We start from the raw sequence: 20,699 nt of genomic DNA on the forward strand, positions 1-20,699 counted from the left end.
AGTGAAAGCGACTAATACAATTTATGCACAGTATTAGCAATAAATAGGATAGTAACAACAATAAACGAAACTATGAGCTTTTCATGTTTTCAGTAGTATTTAAATGTTACTAACACTGGACGAACCTGAGAACTCATGAAACAGAAAGCATGGTCACAACACCAAAAAAACAATTATCATTAAAATTGGGATTCAGATGGTTTCAGTAGAGAGTTCTGTAAATGGAGAGGACATGTTTGCTTATTATAGCGGTAGACTGAGTAGCAGTTCGCAAGAATCTGTCGATAGAGATCTGGCAGCCCCCACCCGCAGACCCTGACCACCCCTAAGGATAAGGATCGGAACCCCCCCCCCCCTCGTCTTCCAGGTATCCAGACTATCCAGAATGAGATTTTCACTCTGCAGCGGAGTGTGCGCTGATATGAAACTTCCTGGCAGAATAAAACTGTGTGCCCGACCGAGACTCGAACTCGGGACCTTTGCCTTTCGCGGGCAAGCGCTCTACCAACTGAGCTACCGAAGCACGACTCACGCCCGGTACTCAAAGCTTTACTTCTGCCAGTATCTCGTCTCCTACCTTCCAAACTTTACAGAAGCTCTCCTGCGAACCTTGCAGAACTAGCACTCCTGAAAGAAAGGATACTGCGGAGACATGGCTAAGCCATGGTAGAGCGCTTGGTAGAGCGCTTGCCCGCGAAAGGCAAAGGTCCCGAGTTCGAGTCTCGGTCGGGCACACAGTTTTAATCTGCCAGGAAGTTTCATCCAGACTATCGTCTGCCACATTATTTTTCTGAGCTTTGGAGAACGCTGGCAGGGACGCAGGCACCTATTAAAACTGGAGGTAAGGCGTTCGCAGCATGCTAGACGAGGTGGCAATTACATTTCTCTAGAGGAGGCGTCAAGCTAATACGAAATGATGATACCCAGTTTTATAAGGGACAGAAAGCTTGCTGCGAATGCCTTTTAGCATCAGCATGTACACAGACGTGAAGGGAGTTTTTAGCAGAGGAGGCGGCGGACGGTACACTGGATGTATACTCTTAATGAAACTTCCCGGCAGATTAAAACTGTGTTCCGGACCGACACTCGAACTCGGGACCTTCGCCTTTCGTGGGCAAGTAAAGCTGTGAGGAGGGGGCGTGAGTCGTGCTTGGGTAACTCAATTGGTAGAGCACTTGCCCGCGAAAGGCAAAGGTCCCGAGTTCGAGTCTCGGTCCGGCAAACAGCTTTAATCGGCCAGGAAGTTTCATTTCAGCGCACACTCCGCTGCAGAGTGAAAATCTCATTCTGTATACTCTTAATGGCGACGTGATTCTCGCCCAGTGAAGGAATCCTAGCCACATTAAGATCCACGTGTGATCTTGTCTTCCTACCCTGTGAATTTGGAAACTATTGGCGGTAAAAAATATTTAACAGTGATAGTGAAGAATAACGTGATTGGCAAGAAGAGGAATATGTGCCATCCAGTCACATTTACGGCCACGGCCAGGAACATAGCCCTGCAGGACGCAAAGACATCGCCTTGGAGCTACACTTGGGATCGAGGCTTTAGAGAAGGGATTTGTCGATTACACGGAAAAGAGAACACCTCTTCGCGAGTACCTCAGATGACACTTTGTTGGTGAGAGCCCTCCGTCGCGACGCCAGTGCCAATGCGGAACACGAAGCACGGCTTCAACTGCCGCCTACATGCCTATTCCAAGACGCTGCCAGCCTTTGGCTGCGCCGATAACAGCCTGATGGCGCCCGGGTAAAGTGCTCTACAGATCTGACCTAAGTCAGCCTGCCAGCTCCATTTGCCTCATAGCAATTACCATTTAAACACCCTTTTATGGACCCTCATAATTTTGTAATTGATAAAGGGCAGATTATTAATTCCTTTGGTAACAAAAAAGTGTAATGTGTAGATATATTTGAGGCAATCTGCATCAACAAATAAATATTTCTGACTAATCTCGTAAATTTCTTCCTGCTGAAAATCCTAATCATTTTTCGTAAACATGAAAATGCCGCACTCAACGGCAGTTTAAGATACTGAGGTGACAAAAGTAATGGGACAGCAAAATGCACGTAGACAGATGGCGGTAGTATCATGAACATAAGGTATAAAAGGGCACTGCATTGGCAGAACTGTCATACGTGATTCATGTGAAAAGTTTGCAGACGTGATTAAGGCCACACGACGGGAATTAAGAGACTCAAAAATCATAGTTGGAGCTAGATGCATGTGACATACAATTTATTAAATATTAGGGAACTCAATATTCCGAGATCCACAGTATCAATAGCGTGCCGAGAATACGTAATTTCAGATATTACTTCTTTCCACGGATTGTGCAGTGCCCGACATTCTTCACTTAACGACCGAGAGCAGCGGCGTTTGCGTACAGTCGTCAGTGCTAACAGACAAGCAACGCTGCATGAAATAATCACATAAATCAATGAGGGACGAATGTATGCGCTAGGACAGTGCGGCGAAATATGCTGTTAACGGACTATGGCAGCAGACGACCGATGCAAGTGTCATTGCTAACAGCACGACAACGCCCGCAGCAACTCTCCTGGGCTCGTGATCATATCGTTTCGGCCATAGACGACTGGAACACTGATTGGTAAGACATGCTGGTAGGATTCGAGTGTGGCGCAGACCCCACTAAGTTGTCAAAAAGGCACTGTGCAAGCTACCGGTAGCTCCATAATGATGTAGGCTGTGTTTACATGCAGTGAATTGGTTCCTCTTGTCCAGTTGAACCGACCATTGGATGGAAACAGTTATGTTCGGCTACTTCGATAGCATTCATGCTCCTCATGTTCTCAAACAACAATGAAATTTTGATACGTGACAATGCGCCAAGCCATAAATGTCTGTGAATGGCTAGAGTATACGAGAGAATTATATGGCCACCCAGATCGCCGTAAATGAATCTCATAGAACTTTAGTTTGGTTGATTTGTTGGTTTGTGGGGTTGAAGGGACCAGACTACAACGGCCATCGGTTCCTTGGTCCCCCCATTCAACTTTTATGGTATCGGTACATAATCCAGAGGGCAGTTTGTACACAGAATCCTGCACTGGCATATTTTCAAATTATGGACTGCGAAAAAGGCATCATTGTTCAATATTTCTGAAGGGGTCTTCCAACGAGTCCATGCCACGTCCAGGTACTGCACTACGCAGGGCGAAAGGAAGTCCGACAACATTTTAGGGGGTACCCATCCCATGATATTGGTCACCTCAGGGTGTTGTGCTTCATTTTTATTTAATACGCAAATATGCAATAAGGTGCAGTTTTATATGCGGGGTATTTGTTTTGACTGGAGACGAATAAATAAGTCGACAACGACTCATCGTACAAAAAAAAATGTTCTATGTGAAAAGTTAATATAAGCGACGGGAATAACTTCCTGCGCCACAACTAGTGACCTCCTAACTACCTCTGCATTAGCAATATGCAATAAATTGTGTCTGTGTGTGTGTGGGTGTGGGGGGGGGGGGGGAGGGTTCCCATTTGGAAATACAAAATTGATAGCAGGATCAATTTTATTGCATATTCATATTCAAGTACAAACTATAGATGCAGTTTATTCAAACTATAGGTATGCATTTGTGGTTGATGGCACTGTAATCGACAAATATTAAGTGTGCCTGTTTTTGATATTAAGAATCAATGCAATGGATTCTATATTTCATTTTGTATATAAATCTAAACCATTGTGTTATAACGTAGATAGTTATGAGGGGCCTTCAATAAGTAATGCAACTCATTTACTTCTCGACCACTTTCGACTGAAAAAGTGAAGTATTTGTCGTGGGACATCGTGGGATATTGCCGCTTCAGCCCCTACCGTTTCATCTAGTTCAGACAGGTGGCAGCACTAAACGAAGCCTTCATAATGGCGTCTCTAACGGATGTGCGGTTTAAGCAGAGAGCTGTCATTGATTTCCTTTGGCGAAAAATCACAACATCACAGATATTCATTGAAACGTCCCATTATAACAATTATACACGACTGTGCTTAACCTGACACACAATATTATTTAGCGCAACGCAATCTGACTATCAAAGATCCCTGCAAAAGAATGGCCCTGAGTAACATTAAACTATACCTTTCACAAATAACTTACCTCACAAAAATCTGCGTTACTCGAACTACTGCAATACGGCGAGCGCCACTACTGCCAGCTAAATAACAGATTCAAACTACGGAAGGCACTAACTACTGATAGGGATAGCTAGCAAATGAAAGATTTTAATAGAGAACAAACACTGTATTTACCTTAATAATCATAATATATATAGCAGTTCAATTTCAAAACTTCCGCCATCTCTCTCCCCACATCCACCACTGCTGGCGGCTCACCTCCAACTGCGCAACGCTACGCGCTGTTCACATCCAGCTGCCGCTCTACAATGGCAGACAACAATGCAAACTAGCCACAGACTGCACACAGCACAGCCAGTGATTTTCATACATACACATACGTGGCGGCGGCGTTACCAATATAAGAACCTAAACAGCCTACTTACATAAAGAAAACATAAACAGCCTACTTACATCATAAGCGCTTGCAGAATGTATACTGAGACCTGGCACTGAACAAAAGCACGGCGAGTCGTAGGGAGCGGAGTGTCGTTATCGCAACAGGCATCCAGCAGACCAGTCCTACACCCCGCGTGCAGGCCGGCCGCACACAGCTGTGACTCCTGAAATTTTGAACGCGCGGACGGTCACATTCGAAGTGAGAGACGACTGACAAACACCTAGCTGCAGAACTGGACTGTCTCCTTCAGCACTTGGGGTACTCAAACGCGTGTGCTCGCTGGTTTCCTCCCCACCTAAGAGAAGACCATATACGGCCACGAAGGAATATCTGTGCCGAACTGCACCCCGTCCGAAGCAGTACGTCGTTGATGGAGAAAATATTGTTGCAATAAGACATTGGCTCTATCGTCGACTAATAGAGTACTACCATACGGGCATGGGGGCGCTCCCAGTAAGGTGCGAGTTTATGTTGAAAAATAGCCACAAGAATGGGAAATAATATGGTTTATTGGAATGCTATGTGTTGTATTGCTTACTGAAGGACCCTCATATATGCGAAATTTATTCCAGCATTGCAAATATGATTGATGATTGATTGGCGGTTTGTCGTCTCAGTCTCTGATTAGAAACTACGTTTAGAGTGATCCAGAAAGGAAAGTAATAGTTTTCTGTCCACATCGGGATGCTTGACATCGATGAGTCCCCTTGCTTCTCATCTTTGCAGTACCTGATTTCGGTGAGTGTCCATGGCAGGTACACCTGTCACTATCACTTCACAGACATTTCGTTGTTACAGTGATTGTGGTTTGCATTCCCCCAGCGGCCGCGTAGCTGCGCGCGTGAGAGTTATGGTGGTCGGATGGAGACACACTTCGAAAACAGTCACCTTGATGGGAGGGCTCGAGGACAGCTACCGAAATTAGGCATTCAGATGGTTCGGGGACTCCCCATAATCCATCCCTTGGGAACAGAGAACTGCCTTACCATACAAGTAGCTTATTTGCCAGAAACCTCAGTGTCGAAACATATTTTTGTACTGTACAAACATATTTGCAAAACTCAAGTCAAGCGCGAACAGCAGTAACAACCGTTAGAACATAAACGTTTTCATTTATATCGTAAATGAAATGTAGAATCAAATGTGTCGGTTCTCAACTGCAAAAACATGCACCATACAATTTTTTTGTCGATTAGTGTACTATATACTACGAATGGGAAACAAACGTTAGTTGAATCGTGCGTATGTTTTGGCATAGAATCAGAATATGCATGAAAATTGAAAGTACAGAGTTGACCCCAACCACAGTGGAGTTGTAGTTAAGATGTGGCCACTGTAGCACACACAGATATTCACTTTATCACTATCTATCATTCTCAATGGAGAGAAGTCTTCCGAAGTAACAGTGATTTCAGGTGTGCTGCAGGGGAGTGTCGTAGTACCGTTGCTATTCACAATACACATAAATGACCTTGTAGATAACATCGAAAGTTCACTGAGGCTTTTTGCGGATGATGCTGTAGTATATCGAGAGGTTGTAACAATGGAAAATTGTACTGAAATGCAGGAGGATCTGCAGCGAATGGACGCATGGTGCAGGGAATGGCAATTGAATCACAATGTAGACAAGTGTAATGTGCTGCGAATACATTGAAAGAAAGATCCCGTATCACTTAGCTACAATATATCAGATCAGCATTTGGAAGTAGTTAATTCCATAAATTATCTGGGAGTACGCATTAGGAGTGATTTAAAATGGAATGATCATATAAAGTTGATCGTCGGTAAAGCAGATGCCAGACTGAGATTCATTGGAAGAATCCTAAGGAAATGCAATCCGAAAACAAAGGAAGTAGGTTACAGTACACTTGTTCGCCCACTGCTTGAATATTGCTCACCAGTGTGGGGTCCATACCAGATAGTGTTGATAGAAGAGATAGAGAAGATCCGACGGAGAGCAGCGCGCTCCGTTACAGGATTATTTAGTAATCGCGAAAGCGTTACGGAGATGACAGATAAACTCCAGTGGAAGACTTTGCAGGAGAGACGCTCAGTAGCTCGGTACGGGCTTTTGTTGAAGTTTCGAGAACATACCTTCACCGAGGAGTCAAGCAGTATATTGCTCCCCCCTACTTATATCTCGTGAAGAGACCATGAGGATAGAATCAGAGAGAATAGAGCCCATACAGAGGCACACCGACAATCTTTCTTTCCACGAACATACGAAATTGGAATAGAAGGGAGAACCGATAGAGGTAGTCAAGGTACCCTCCGCCACACACCGTCAGGTGGCTTGCGGAATATGGATGTAGATGTAGATACTAGCTTTTCGTCTAGAGCATTGTTTTAGAGATAATTCGTTGTCTCAGTTAAAAACCAACATTCGGTTTACCGTAATGGGCGTAAAGTTTGGAGCACTACAAGTTTTTGGATAGGGTTTCTGCGGTGGTCAAAGACGGTTAGCAACACCTACTTGAAGCAGGAAAGGAGTGTAGTTTCTCTGAAACACTGCGGAATTTTTTTCGAACTTCTCAGTGCAGACATCTCAGGAACCTGCCTATGCTATAAATTTTGAGATGGAGTACTTAGTTCCTTTCTAACAAAGTAATAAATTGGGAAAACCAGCCAATGAACTGAAATTGGCCACTCTTTGTACAAATTATTTGAATATGCTAACTAAAGGGTTGAAAAATTTCGTTAGCCACATGGCAAGTAGTGTGTCTGCTGTAAGGCTGAATGAGAGACAGTAATTTATTATAAACAGCATGAAGTTAAGCGATTTTAAGAAAATGATTTCTCTTAAAAATACCAAGACAACTTTACCATAACCAGAGGAGTAATGAAGTAGCTGCTTTCTTGGCAGTTCATTAGGTTAACCTAGGGTAATCATAATTAACACCAAACAGTACTTTTTATTGTTCATACAGTGAATATAAAACGTTTATTTTATTATTTGCTTATGTTTCGTTTATATATTCCACGTGTCATTCGACACCACTAAAGAATCTCCTTCTAGATAGGAGCTATGGGAAACAATGAATGAATGAATGAAAGAATCAATCAATCAATCAATGACGTCCAGAATTATGGAAATAAGGTATTCCATTTCAGCGTTTCATACTGAAATTTATTAAGGTCTGTGTGGGTCCTCCCAATGAGAAAAATAAACCTACGACGAAGTTTGCTTCTTTCTTTGAATCTGGGCCAACTCTTCAGTTAACTCAACGTGGTGGGAGTGCCACACAGACGAGCAGTGCTGAATAATTTATCGATGGAGGTATTCGTATGCGACCTGTGTGGCTGAATTACATTCCTTCAGAATTTTTCCAAGAAGTCTCCGCATCGCATCTGTCTCAAGTACCTCCAGACGTATATTCCTAGATATATGTCGATACTGTTTTCAGTGGCAGATCGTACATCATATACCCTAACGCTATCAGATCTTCAGTTCTATTCACGTGCATTATATTACATATTTCATGTGTCATCTTGAATCCCTTGAAAGAATTTGTGATCGTCTAACGTCGTGACCTCCTTGTATATAGTTGCGTCTTATTCTTACAAGTTTTGAGACGCAGAACCATGGGTGCCAGGACCTTTGTACATAAGATGAATAGTAATTGTCATATGCATCTTTGAGAAGTGTGTCAGTCTATGACTAGTATTATTCGTTTTTCTTTCTTCTCCATAATAACTATAGTGTCGAGTGAAGCAACAGAAAAAGTCCAGAAAAAATGGGCTCTAAAATTCATACTTTAAGAGCTATGGGCGCTTGTTTATATTCGTTACTGTGAAACACATCTCTTATACTGCAAGCTGTTCACTATTACGAACGACTAACAGAATTCCGTAAACAGACCAGGACACATTTGTCTGTAATTGCCCATGGATTCAGCTTCCATTAACCATCTGGTAATGTCGTTTCTGTACACTGTATTCACAGTTCTGGACAAGTGCAGCGCATACGTTTGTTATAATGGAAGCCTTTTGTGTTCAGATGAGTTTGTGAACTGCTTCTACAACGTAGGTTTATCTTTGCACTTACAAACGTAGTGTAAGCCCATTACTTCACATGGGAACTGGCAGACATGATTTTCTGTTATGATCTGGCAAGGAAAGCAACTGTCGATCCCTTATCCTGCAAAATGAAAAATATCCAGAAAGCAGGGAACCATCCATGACCAACTTATAAGTATTCATAGAGTGCGTGATACCTTAGGACGTCGCATAAATGCCTACCATACTACAAAATGGCCCCCTATTCAGCACCTCCTATATCGATTGGTCACAAGGGTAGGTCGAAGCGGATGATAGTAGAAGCACTGCTGCAAAAGCTCTCATTTTCTTACTGCGTTCTGTTGGCCGTTCCATTAGCAAAGAGCTTGCAGCAGAAGAGAAACATTTCACAGTAGCAAAGAGGCTCTAAGTTCTTGAGGTATGAATTGAACCCCACGTTTATTGGATACATTCGTCTTAGTTTGGACCATACTACCCCCTGCCAATATACAGAGTACCTTTTTAAAAATCTGTGTATAAAACGAAGCAAAGACGTATGTTAATTAATAATATTGTGTCAACAGTCTCAATATTTCTATTTTCTAGTTACTGTCTAACGTATTTCGAAGCTACAACACTGTTTTCAAAGACTGTATAAAGTGTTGTATAGTAAATAGAAAATGAAATATTGCCACCAAAGATGGATTATTAATAATTAGTTTTTTCCTAACCAACAACTGTAGAAGCTATAGCCACTGACAACTGATAAGTTAATATGCATTAATAACGGAAGCAAAAGGCAAATTGTTGAATGCGCATCCATACGAAACACCCACCATCTGAAAAATTTATTTTTACCTGTTGGTCAGGTAAAGGAAGTAATTTTGCAGCTCGTAAATGACGAAGATTTGGCGATGTAGTAACTGCTAGAATTCTGCTTTAAAGTTATTATTCTGTGTTACAACGTGTGATAAGTTTGGAAAGTTGACATATAGTAGTGTAAAAGGGAATTATATTTATGGATTGTGGGTTGGAATTGCACTGGCACGATGGTAGTGGGGAACTGAATGCGGAATACAATGAGGCTCTCTCGTGGAACTGTATGCTATGCACAAAAGACAAGAGACTCGCTGAACAGAAAACAACGAATTGTGCACTACAGGCTGAATTAGAACGTCTAAATGGCAGATATTGGATCACCGGTCACCAAAGAGAAAGGCAACAGGAAGATTTTAGGTACACATTCTACACAGGTTATCCGAAAGACTTGCCCCGTTCTAGCAGCAGTTTATTGGAGTTCGCTGAAGCAACGAAAGTTACCTAAGAACTGAAGAAAAACGCATGTCGTTTCTGTTTCCCAGAAGTAAATCGTTCTGTTGTACAATTAGAGAACAAATTTTATGCTTAAGAACAATGACGTTTCTTGGAAAATAAACATTTGTAAATTATGGGAAATGTTTTATGCTTAAGAATACCACATTTTTAGGGAATCAATATCTCCTCTATGGGAATGGATTCCGCAAACAGAGATCTGGCGAAACGCATGTCGCTCTGTTCCTCCGTGAGATCCATAGCTGTGCAGATAACGGCGTTCAGGTTCATGCCCTGTTTCTTGACTTCAGGAAGGCGTTTGACACCGTCCCGCACTACCGTCTAGTGAAAGAAAAAAATTTGAGCTTACCGAATATCGAAACAGATTTGCGACTGGAATCAAGACTTTCTTGAAGACAGAACTCAACACGTCGCTCGTAATGGAATAAAATTGACAGACCGGATGTAAATCTCGGATTACCCCAAGAAAGTGTGATAGGACCCGTTTACAGTGTATGTAAGTAACCCAGTAGAAAGAGTGGGAAACTCTTTTAACACTATTGGCAGATTATGCGGTTGTCTACAAGAAAGTAGCAACACCAGAGGGCAGTATCGCTTTGCAGAATTGTAACAACAACGACTCTGTACTATTGTATATATAAGTAATTATTTTCATCAGATTTTACAATAAAATTGTGTAATTGATGTTCTGATTCCATTTCTTTTTGTTTCATGCCAATATGTTAAGAAAACTGTAAATAAGTTTCAATATAAATATTAATGTTTATGTCAAACGTCAAGTAATATTTTAATAGAATTGAAATGCAACAAATGCTGAAACTGTTGTTGTTGTTGTGTGGTCATCAGTCCTAAGACTGGTTTGATGCAGCTCTCCGTGCTACTCTATCCTGTGCAAGCTTCTTCATCTCCCAGTACCTACTGCAAGCTACATCCTTCTGAATTTGCTTAGTGTATTCATCTCTTGGTCTCCCCCTACGATTTCTACCCTCCACGCTGCCCTCCAATATTAAGTTGGTGATCCCTTGATGCCTCAGAACATGTCCTACCAACCGATCCCTTCTTCTGGTCAAGTTGTGCCACAAACTTCTCTTCTCCCCAATACTATTCAATACTTCCTCATTAGTTATGTGATCTACCCATCTAATTTTCAGCATTCTTCTGTAGCACCATATTTCGAAAGCTTCTATTCTCTTCTTGTCCAAACTATTTACCGTCCATGTTTCACTTCCATACATGGCTACACTCCATACAAATACTTTCAGAAATGACTTCCTGACACTTAAATCCATACTCGATGTTAACAAATTTCTCTTCTTCAGAAACGCTCTCCTTGCCATTGCCAGTCTACATTTTATATCCTCTCTACTTCGACCATCATCAGTTATTTTGCTCCCCAAATAGCAAAACTCCTTTACTACTTTAAGTGTCTCATTTCCTAATCTAATTCCCTCAGCATCACCCGACTTAATTCGACTACATTCCATTATCCTCGTTTTGCTTTTGTTGATGTTCATCTTATATCCTCCTTTCAAGACACTGTCCATTCCGTTCAACTGCTCTTCCAGGTCCTTTGCTGTCTCTGACAGAATTACAATGTCATCGGCAAACCTCAAGGTTTTTATTTCTTCTCCATGGATTCTGATACCTACTCCGAATTTTTCTTTTGTTTCCTTTACTGCTTGCTCAATATACAGATTGAATAACATCGGGGAGAGGCTACAACCCTGTCTCACTCCCTTCCCAACCACTGCTTCCCTTTCATGTCCCTCGACTCTTATAACTGCCATCTGGTTTCTGTACAAATTGTAAATAGCCTTTCGCTCCCTGTATTTTACCCCTGCCACCTTTAGAATTTGAAAGAGAGTATTCCAGTCAACATTGTCAAAAGCTTTCTCTAAGTCTACAAATGCTAGAAACGTAGGGTTGCCTTTCCTTAATCTTTCTTCTAAGATAAGTCGTAAGGTCAGTATTGCCTCACGTGTTCCAGTATTTCTACGGAATCCAAACTGATCTTCCCCGAGATCGGCTTCTACGAGTTTTCCCATCCGTATGTAAAGAATTCGTGTTAGTATTTTGCAGCTGCGGCTTATTAAACTGATTGTTCGGTAATTTTCACATCTGTTGTAAGATGTTTAAAATTGTAACTGTGCGTCTGGTCCATACGTAGGCAATGTGTTAGGATATGTAGAATGCATAACCTCTGGTGAATACCCTGTCTGTAAGGGAGAGGTAAAAGGTGGATGGCAGGCGAGCGCGGGAAAACGCACGTGGGCACTGTACGGCACAATGTGCTCAGTAGTAGTTGTAGTTTGGCATTGGGTGGAGCAACAACTTCTGGATCGAGGAGGCTCTCCTGGAAGACATAGTTTCACTGAGCCTCGGGTATGCCGTTCCAACGCCCACACAGCATGGCAAAATTCCATAGGCACTAAATGGGAAAGTATTGCGACGCTAAGAAGAATTAAAGTGCCGACACATCATAAGCCAGAGTTGTGGTTGTATGTGTGCTCTGGGCCTCGCCATCTTGCCGCCCGCCAACCGCCACATCGATACCACAGGTTGAAACTTTTAGTACTGTATTCGTATGGATCAGAGAGTGAACTGTGTTAGGTGCAATAATAACCTAAATTTTACCAGAGCTTTTCCATCATTTTATTATCCTCACAACTAACCTAGACAGGGTCCTTTCCAAAAGTTGTGCAATCCGAGTGTCCCGAAATGAAATTAAAAATTGTGTTAATAATAATTATTTTCAAAACTAGCTATATTAGAATGGTGTTTAAAGAAGCGTTTTGTTAATGAACCAGTATATGAATAGTGAAGGTCTAACGAAGTCGAAAGATAACTTTAGTATTGGTATAGTAATGAAGTTTATTAATTCGAGACAGATGTAAAGGCATTTAAATGAGGAGTAAATAAGATGAAAAGAGGAGTAACTTATATACTGGAAATCTTGAATGAATAATAAATTTAGTAATCGTATTTTTTTTAATACAGCGATCATAACAGTTTCAGGGGTCCCCCCCCCCACCCCTCCCCCCTCATTCATTTTAATTCTGAGCTGTTCCAAATTGGTTTGACCAGCAAAAGTTAAAGTACAAGTCAAAATTTATCAGTGTTTTGTCTTTATCAAAATTGAGATTTTGTGTGTGGCATAAAAGTACAATTTCTTGGGTAACCTACGCCCGATTTTAATCAGATTAGTAGACCGTATAAAGTTTTGTAGTAAACATTATAAGTTAGTGTTATGTATTCATGATTTTCCATATCAGTACAGAACGTGAAACTACCAGTTCACTAGATTTTCTGGTTCTAAAATTCTACTATATTATGCAGTGTTACAACTTGTAGTTTTGTATGAATATATAACAACTTGTGCAGGGAAGAAAGTCAGTTAATGCCTAATCAGACTGGCGACCGTATTGTTGTCACATCGGTAGCATTTTCTGGTTTGCGTTTGATCCGTCCTGACGTGTGATTGCATTTCGAACTTACTTGACGTATCATTGTTATTACAGAGTGGATGTGATTCTGATTTACCACCATTCAGGTACACGCGGTCGATATCTATACGAAAAGGTTCTCATAAGGTGAATTCCCGCTCACTTACCATAGCACATGCTTCAACGAGTACTGTGTTAGGGATTACAGAATGTCCTACCACGGACTGACAATGGTGCCAAAAAAAAATGTCTCTGAGCACTATGTGACTTAACATCTATGGTCATCAGTCCCCTAGAACTTAGAACTACTTAAACCTAACTAACCTAAGGACATCATACAACACCCAGCCATCACGAGGCAGAGAAAATCCCTGAACCCGCCGGGAATCGAACCCGGGAACCTGGCGTGGGAAGCGAGAACGCTACCGCACGACCACGAGATGGGGGCTGACAATGGTGCAGGCTCTGGCAGTTGATCTTGAACGTAATTACATGTAACATATTGCGCATACACGATGAGAGAAGTCAACTGCTGTACAACTACGCTGTTGATAAAAATTGCTGCACACAACGTCTACCGTGAAATATTTAGGAGTATGTATCCACAGCGACCTTAAGTGGAATGATCGCATAAAATTAATAGTAGAAAATAAGGGTTCCAGACTGGGAAGCACTTACAAGGCGCTTGTTCAATCGATGCGTGAGTGTTGTTCATCAACGTTGTACTCTTGTAGGTAGGACCGATACGAAAGAGAGAGAGAGAGAGAGAGAGAGAAGATCCAATGAAGAGCGGTGCGTTTCGTAACTGGATCGTTTGGTCGGTGAAACAGCGTTAGAGATGATCAACAAACTGCAGTGCTGAAGCTCTACAAGGGAAGCCATGTGCATCACGAAGATGTTTGCTACTGAAATTTCGGCAGAGGTCTTTCCGTGAAGAGTCGGCCAGGTTATTACTTTCTCCCATACACATCGGCGAAATGACCACCAAGAGAGAATTCGAGAAATCAGGGCTAATACAGAGGATTACCGAGAATAATTATTTTCCCACGCACCATTTGGGAGTTGAAAAGGGATGCGAGAAACTAGAGATACTAGAAGTATCTTCTGCCACACACTAAACAGGAGGTTGCGGAGTACTGATGTAGATGCAGGTGTAGATCTTAGGTCCACTATTGTTTCTCATTTAAGTAAACAACCTTCCGTCTAACATACAACAAGAGGATTCAGTTCTCGTGGATGACACTAGTATTGTAATCAATCTAACATACATACAAAAACAGAAGGACTAAATAATGTTCTTAAAAATATTATTGAGTGTCTTTCTGTGAGTGGTCTCACTTTCAGCTTCAAAAAGTCACATCGTGTTTAGTTTCGCACATCTAGCAGCACTACTCCGATGAGAAGTGTAACACTTGGTGAAAAAATAACAGCCAGAGTGGAAACATCGAAAATGTTTAAGTGTTCATATGGGTGAGAATTTAAATTGAAAAAAAAATTTCGTACTCTTGAAATACTTCAGCCACATTTGGACTCACAAAATTACCTAAAATATGATGGTCAGCCTGTAGCCGCATCTAGATACGAATACGTAATGTGAATGTCATTACCATTAACGGTACAACTGGAAATCTTCCGGACAGACAAATCAGTAAACTGTTTTTTTTTCTTTCTTTTTTTGCGTATTTTTATTCAATAACGTGATATGGAATAATGTTCATAACGTTCTGGGGTAATTCAACTTCAAGAAAGAAACTGTTCATTGCTTAAAAACGTCTTGTAAGAATAACATGTGACGCCCAGCCATAGTTACTGTTTCGACGTGTGCTTAAGGACTTACAAATTCTGACTACATTTTCACCCTGTATTAATTCCCTCATGAAATACACTCCTGGAAATTGAAATAAGAACACCGTGAATTCATTGTCCCAGGAAGGGGAAACTTTATTGACACATTCCTGGGGTCAGATACATCACATGATCACACAGACAGAACCACAGGCACATAGACACAGGCAACAGAGCATGCACAATGCCGGCACTAGTACAGTGTATATCCACCTTTCGCAGCAATGCAGGCTGCTATTCTCCCATGGAGACGATCGTAGAGATGCTGGATGTAGTCCTGTGGAACGGCTTGCCATGCCATTTCCACCTGGCGCCTCAGTTGGACCAGCGTTCGTGCTGGACGTGCAGACCGCGTGAGACGACGCTTCATCCAGTCCCAAACATGCTCAATGGGGGACAGATCCGGAGATCTTGCTGGCCAGGGTAGTTGACTTACACCTTCTAGAGCACGTTGGGTGGCACGGGATACATGCGGACGTGCATTGTCCTGTTGGAACAGCAAGTTCCCTTGCCGGTCTAGGAATGGTAGAACGATGGGTTCGATGACGGTTTGGATGTACCGTGCACTATTCAGTGTCCCCTCGACGATCACCAGTGGTGTACGGCCTGTGTAGGAGATCGCTCCCCACACCATGAAGCCGGGTGTTGGCCCTGTGTGCCTCGGTCGTATGCAGTCCTGATTGTGGGGCTCACCTGCACGGCCCCAAACACGCATACGACCATCATTGGCACCAAGGCAGAAGCGACTCTCATCGCTGAAGACGACACGTCTCCATTCGTCCCTCCATTCACGCCTGTCGCGACACCACTGGAGGCGGGCTGCACGATGTTGGGGCGTGAGCGGAAGACGGCCTAACGGTGTGCGGGACCGTAGCCCAGCTTCATGGAGACGGTTGCGAATGGTCCTCGCCGATACCCCAGGAGCAACAGCGTCCCTAATTTGCTGGGAAGTGGCGGTGTGGTCCCCTACGGCACTGCGTAGGATCCTACGGTCTTGGCGTGCATCTGTGCGTCGCTGCGGTCCGGTCCCAGGTCGACGGGCACGTGCACCTTCCGCCGACCACTGGCGACAACATCGATGTACTGTGGAGACCTCAGGCCCCACGTGTTGAGCAATTCGGCGGTACGTCCACCCGGCCTCCCGCATGCCCACTATACGCCCTCGCTCAAAGTCCGTCAACTGCACATACGGTTCACGTCCACGCTGTCGCGGCATGTTACCAGTGTTAAAGACTGCGATGGAGCTCCGTATGCCACGGCAAACTGGCTGACACTGACGGCGGCGGTGCACAAATGCTGCGCAGGTAGCGCCATTCGACGGCCAACATCGCGGTTCCTGGTGTGTCCGCTGTGCCGTGCGTGTGATCATTGCTTGTACAGCCCTCTCGCAGTGTCCGGAGCAAGTATGGTGGGTCTGACACACCGGTGTCAATGTGTTCTTTTTTCCATTTCCAGGAGTGTATGTTGTACCTAACTACTAACACCAGAAGAAAGAGCGACATTCATTATCCCACTGCGCACAAAAAGAGGTGCACAAAGCTGCCACCAAAATTTTGGATTACATACGGAATTACACAAAATGTCGTATACAGCAAAGTTAAATCTGCGAAGAAATTGAAAAAGTTTCTGCTTCACAACGCCTGCTATTTAGTAACAGAATTTCTAGTTTTGTAACGTGTAAAAGGCGATGGGCAGCAGGTATTAACTTTCAACATTTCTTTAAAAAATGTAGATGACAAGCATAACCATATTTACTGTGAATGTAAAACATGAATGTCATTGCGACTAATTGTACAAATTATCCACTGAACATAAAACTAACTAACCTTTCGGTATTCTCCGTGTATTAAATGTTTATTAAAAATTACATGATCTTCTCCTTCAACTATTTGCACGTCTACTATCTGTATAATTACATGAGATCACATTTTAGATAATCAGTTAGTGTCTTAAGCATAATTATACTTCATCCATGATGGCTGTTGTTGGGCATCATATACAGTCGTTATTGTTATCTTAATTTTTTAATGATAAAAGAATTTGCTCTCTGGATTTTCACTTTAAATTTGCGAATTCGACTAAGAGGCAATAGGTCCGTCCATGATAGTGGACGGCGCCAAAATGCTCGAAAAAACCGTGTGCAAAATGACGTTTTCACGAGGTCAAATCTCAGGGTCTATTAATTACATAAATAAGAGGACTAGTGATTCGGATAGCCCCTGGCCTAGCGAACATTTATACACCTGTCGGAAGAAAAGGCATGCAGTAGCTCTCCTATAGTACAGGGTCAAAATTTAAACGTTACACACTTCTTCCACACTTGGTTCAAATGGCTCTGACCACTGTGGGACTTCACAGCTGAGATCATCAGTCCCCTAGAACTTAGAGCTACTTAAACCTATCTGACCTAAGGACATCACACACATCCATCCACGAGGCAGGATTCGAACCTGCGACCGTAGCGATCGCGCGGTTCCAGACTGAAGCGCCTAGAACCGCTCGGCCACATCGGCCGGTTCCACACTAGGAAAGTAAAGCAAATTGATTGGTTGTTTCCCATTACATGTACCATTTTTCAAGCCTGGTTCGTTAGAAAGCCCAGAAGAACCTTGATTTTTGGTCATGAAAGGTACCTCTGTAATTTCGTTTCATGAAGAAAAGTTGAAATTTTTACCATGCTCTTAAGATGTTGTTCTCGAGGAACCTTGATACTTTCTTCCGATATCGTTCCCCGTTAAAGTTAGTGTATTTTTGCCCTTACAACATGCACATAATTTCCTGTTCCAGGCGTAAATGTGGTTTTAAGTAGCGTAGATAAATGGTTCAAATGGGTCTGAGCACTATGGACTTAACTTCTGAGGTCATCAGTCCCCTAGAACTTAGAACTACTTAAACCTAACTAACCTAAGAACAACACACTCACATCCATGCCCGAAGCAGGATTCGAATCTGCGACCGTGGAGTAGCGTACACATGGCAAGGTTTCTGGAGTAATCGCAAGGGTTCTGAGGTCACAAAAACATTTTTTAGTCCCTGTCTTTTCACCAATAACTTTTTATGGCATGCTGTAACTGTAAAATGGGAACTTCCTGTCTATACAGGCTGTACTGACCTGGAAATTATTCAATTGTGCCTTCTCACAAAAAATTATTTTGCTATATGAAATTCTTTGCACCATCAAAACAATCGCTGCATTTCTTAATACAACGCACTTGTATCCTAAAATCTGTGTATATTTTTTATGCAAAGAAGTGTGGTTTCCATCCAGTATGTCAGAGTCTTTTAAAACGTTCCACGTTCTTTTTTTTTCTTATCCGGCACGAGCATTTTCTATCTGGCTTATTACTTAGATTATAATAAAATCTGCATATATGATACCGATAATTTAGTGTGTTTCTATTTACTGCTCACTTGTATGTTTTAAAAGAAACTAATGGTGAGTTTGGACCCAGAATTTGAAATCTCATTTATGAAGCCCCAAATGTCATTGTGGCAGAACCGAAATCAGCTAAACAAACGTCTGACAAAGTCAAAAGGCCTCTGAAAGATGTTTCTTCTTGTGTGAAGGAGAAATATATTTATTTTTATTATATTCTTGCGGTGTCATCGTATCTGGTGATCCCGAAGGTCTAGACGGCACAGGTACAGCCATGGGACGTATGCAGCTTTCGATGTTGGAAGAATTTTATGAGAAGACTTTTCGACCTAGTTCTGTTGAATGATTATGATATCAATCTGCACTTGAGAAACAATATAATCAAGCTGCAGTCATTACTGCATAATCAATTCTCCTCGCCAAGGCTTACGTGTGTTCTAAAATATGCCTGACACAAATCTGGATATTTGAAGGATCACCAGAGACAATACTGCTGAATTTTGTTTTATATTTTCTTTGCCATTTTGTATATCATGCGAAGAAATTTCGTTCGTTTTATGTGCATGATGTAAAAAATCGTATTTTAAGCATTGATTTACAGATTATTATTACTAAAAGTGTTTTCTATCATAATGACGAGTTACTTGTATTTTCAATCAACAAAACACACGTATGTGAAATCGTAAAAAAGCCCCATGAATGTAAAACGTAAAAAAGCAATTTAAAACATAAAACAGAATTTAGTACGATAAATAAGTAAAATAGTAATGACTTTAGATACGGGGCACAAACAAAAACATACGTATTGTACTACATGCTTCCTCTACACACCCGCCAAATATCATCAAGATTGTTTATTGACACCTGAGATTGGGAATGTCCTTTATGAGTCATAATATGATCTCTACGAATGATAATGAGGTTTATTAAGCCTTAAGGGTGCTATTTTTGTTTACTTTTCTGTCAATTTTATTTAAGCTCTTACTTATGCTTGTGGAGCCAGAGAGCAGAGAGTGGAGGAGCTAATCAAACACTTGCAGCTGAGGAAATATTCCTAATGAATATCGTTTGGTAAAACAGGGATTTTCGTTTCTTTCATTTCATATAGATCCAAGGGGAGCCCCCGAATGACGCTGGGAGGATTGTCGCCGTTGATAATTAACTTAAGGGACAATAAGTCTCTTACAAAAATAAGAAAGACTAGAAAATTTATCTGTAAATATGCATCATGAGTAAAATAGTTGAGTTTTTTTCTTTTGAGAGTGTGTGTGTGTGTGTGTCTGTGTGTGTGTGTGTGTGTGTGTGTGTGTGTGTGTGTGTGGGTGGGTGGGTGGGTGGGTGGGTGGAGGGGGGGCGATGGCGGGAGCGGTCGTTATCTTTTACTTCTCTACTGCAAGTGGTAGGACAGGCTGATTAAGATCTACCTGGTGTGGAAATTTGGTTTACAACCTAGAAAAAATGACCAAAATTCTATCCTTACTCCGACTAGCTGATTGTATGTATTTTAACTGATGTATTTTAATTGAGAGACGATTTGTTTTCTTTGGGTCTTCGTTCTCCTGGCTGGCTTGATTCTGCTCGCCATGAATTCCTCTTTATCTCAGAGAAGCACTTGACAATCTACCCCACCATGTATTTGTTGGATGTATTCCAGCGTCTTGCCCTGCAGATTTTATCTTCTATGTCAGATCACTGTGACTCTTCTTCTAGTCAGTGCTTTTCATGTGTTCCTTTTTTGTCGATTATACGGAGAACATCGTCATTTTACATCTTATCAGTCTAAGTGATTTTCAATGTCCCCATGTAACACTATATCTTAAACGCTCCGATTCTCTTGTTTGCCGATTTTCTGACAGTTCACGGTTAACTATCATACAATACTGCGCTCGAAATAACGTTTTCAGAAATTTATTCTGCATATTAGGGAGGGAGTACTCTCAGATAAATAATACTGCGCTGACAATCTGCTGAATCGCGTCGTAGGAGGTAGATATCTCTTGGTCTACATATAGCGTTGATATTCAGTCGATTAGGTGTGATACCAATCAAGGTGCTCTGCTGTAGGTGGAACTCGGATCACACGATGGCGCAGATTGACCCCAACCATTTGATTAAATTACTTCAAAATTATTGCTGAAATTCTAGGCACTTGTTAATGCAAATAT

General features: G+C 42.0%; 1 non-coding gene across 1 annotated transcript; it reads right to left on the minus strand.

Annotated features, from left to right (window-relative positions):
• Positions 1–449: 449 nt before the first annotated feature.
• Trnas-cga (transfer RNA serine (anticodon CGA)) lies at positions 450–524 on the minus strand. The gene has a single exon. It is a non-coding gene; the product is annotated as a tRNA-Ser (tRNA).
• Between the last annotated feature and the right edge of the window lie 20,175 nt (positions 525–20,699).

The sequence above is a fragment of the Schistocerca cancellata genome, chromosome 2 (assembly GCF_023864275.1).
Source record: "Schistocerca cancellata isolate TAMUIC-IGC-003103 chromosome 2, iqSchCanc2.1, whole genome shotgun sequence".
Taxonomy (NCBI): domain Eukaryota; kingdom Metazoa; phylum Arthropoda; class Insecta; order Orthoptera; family Acrididae; genus Schistocerca; species Schistocerca cancellata.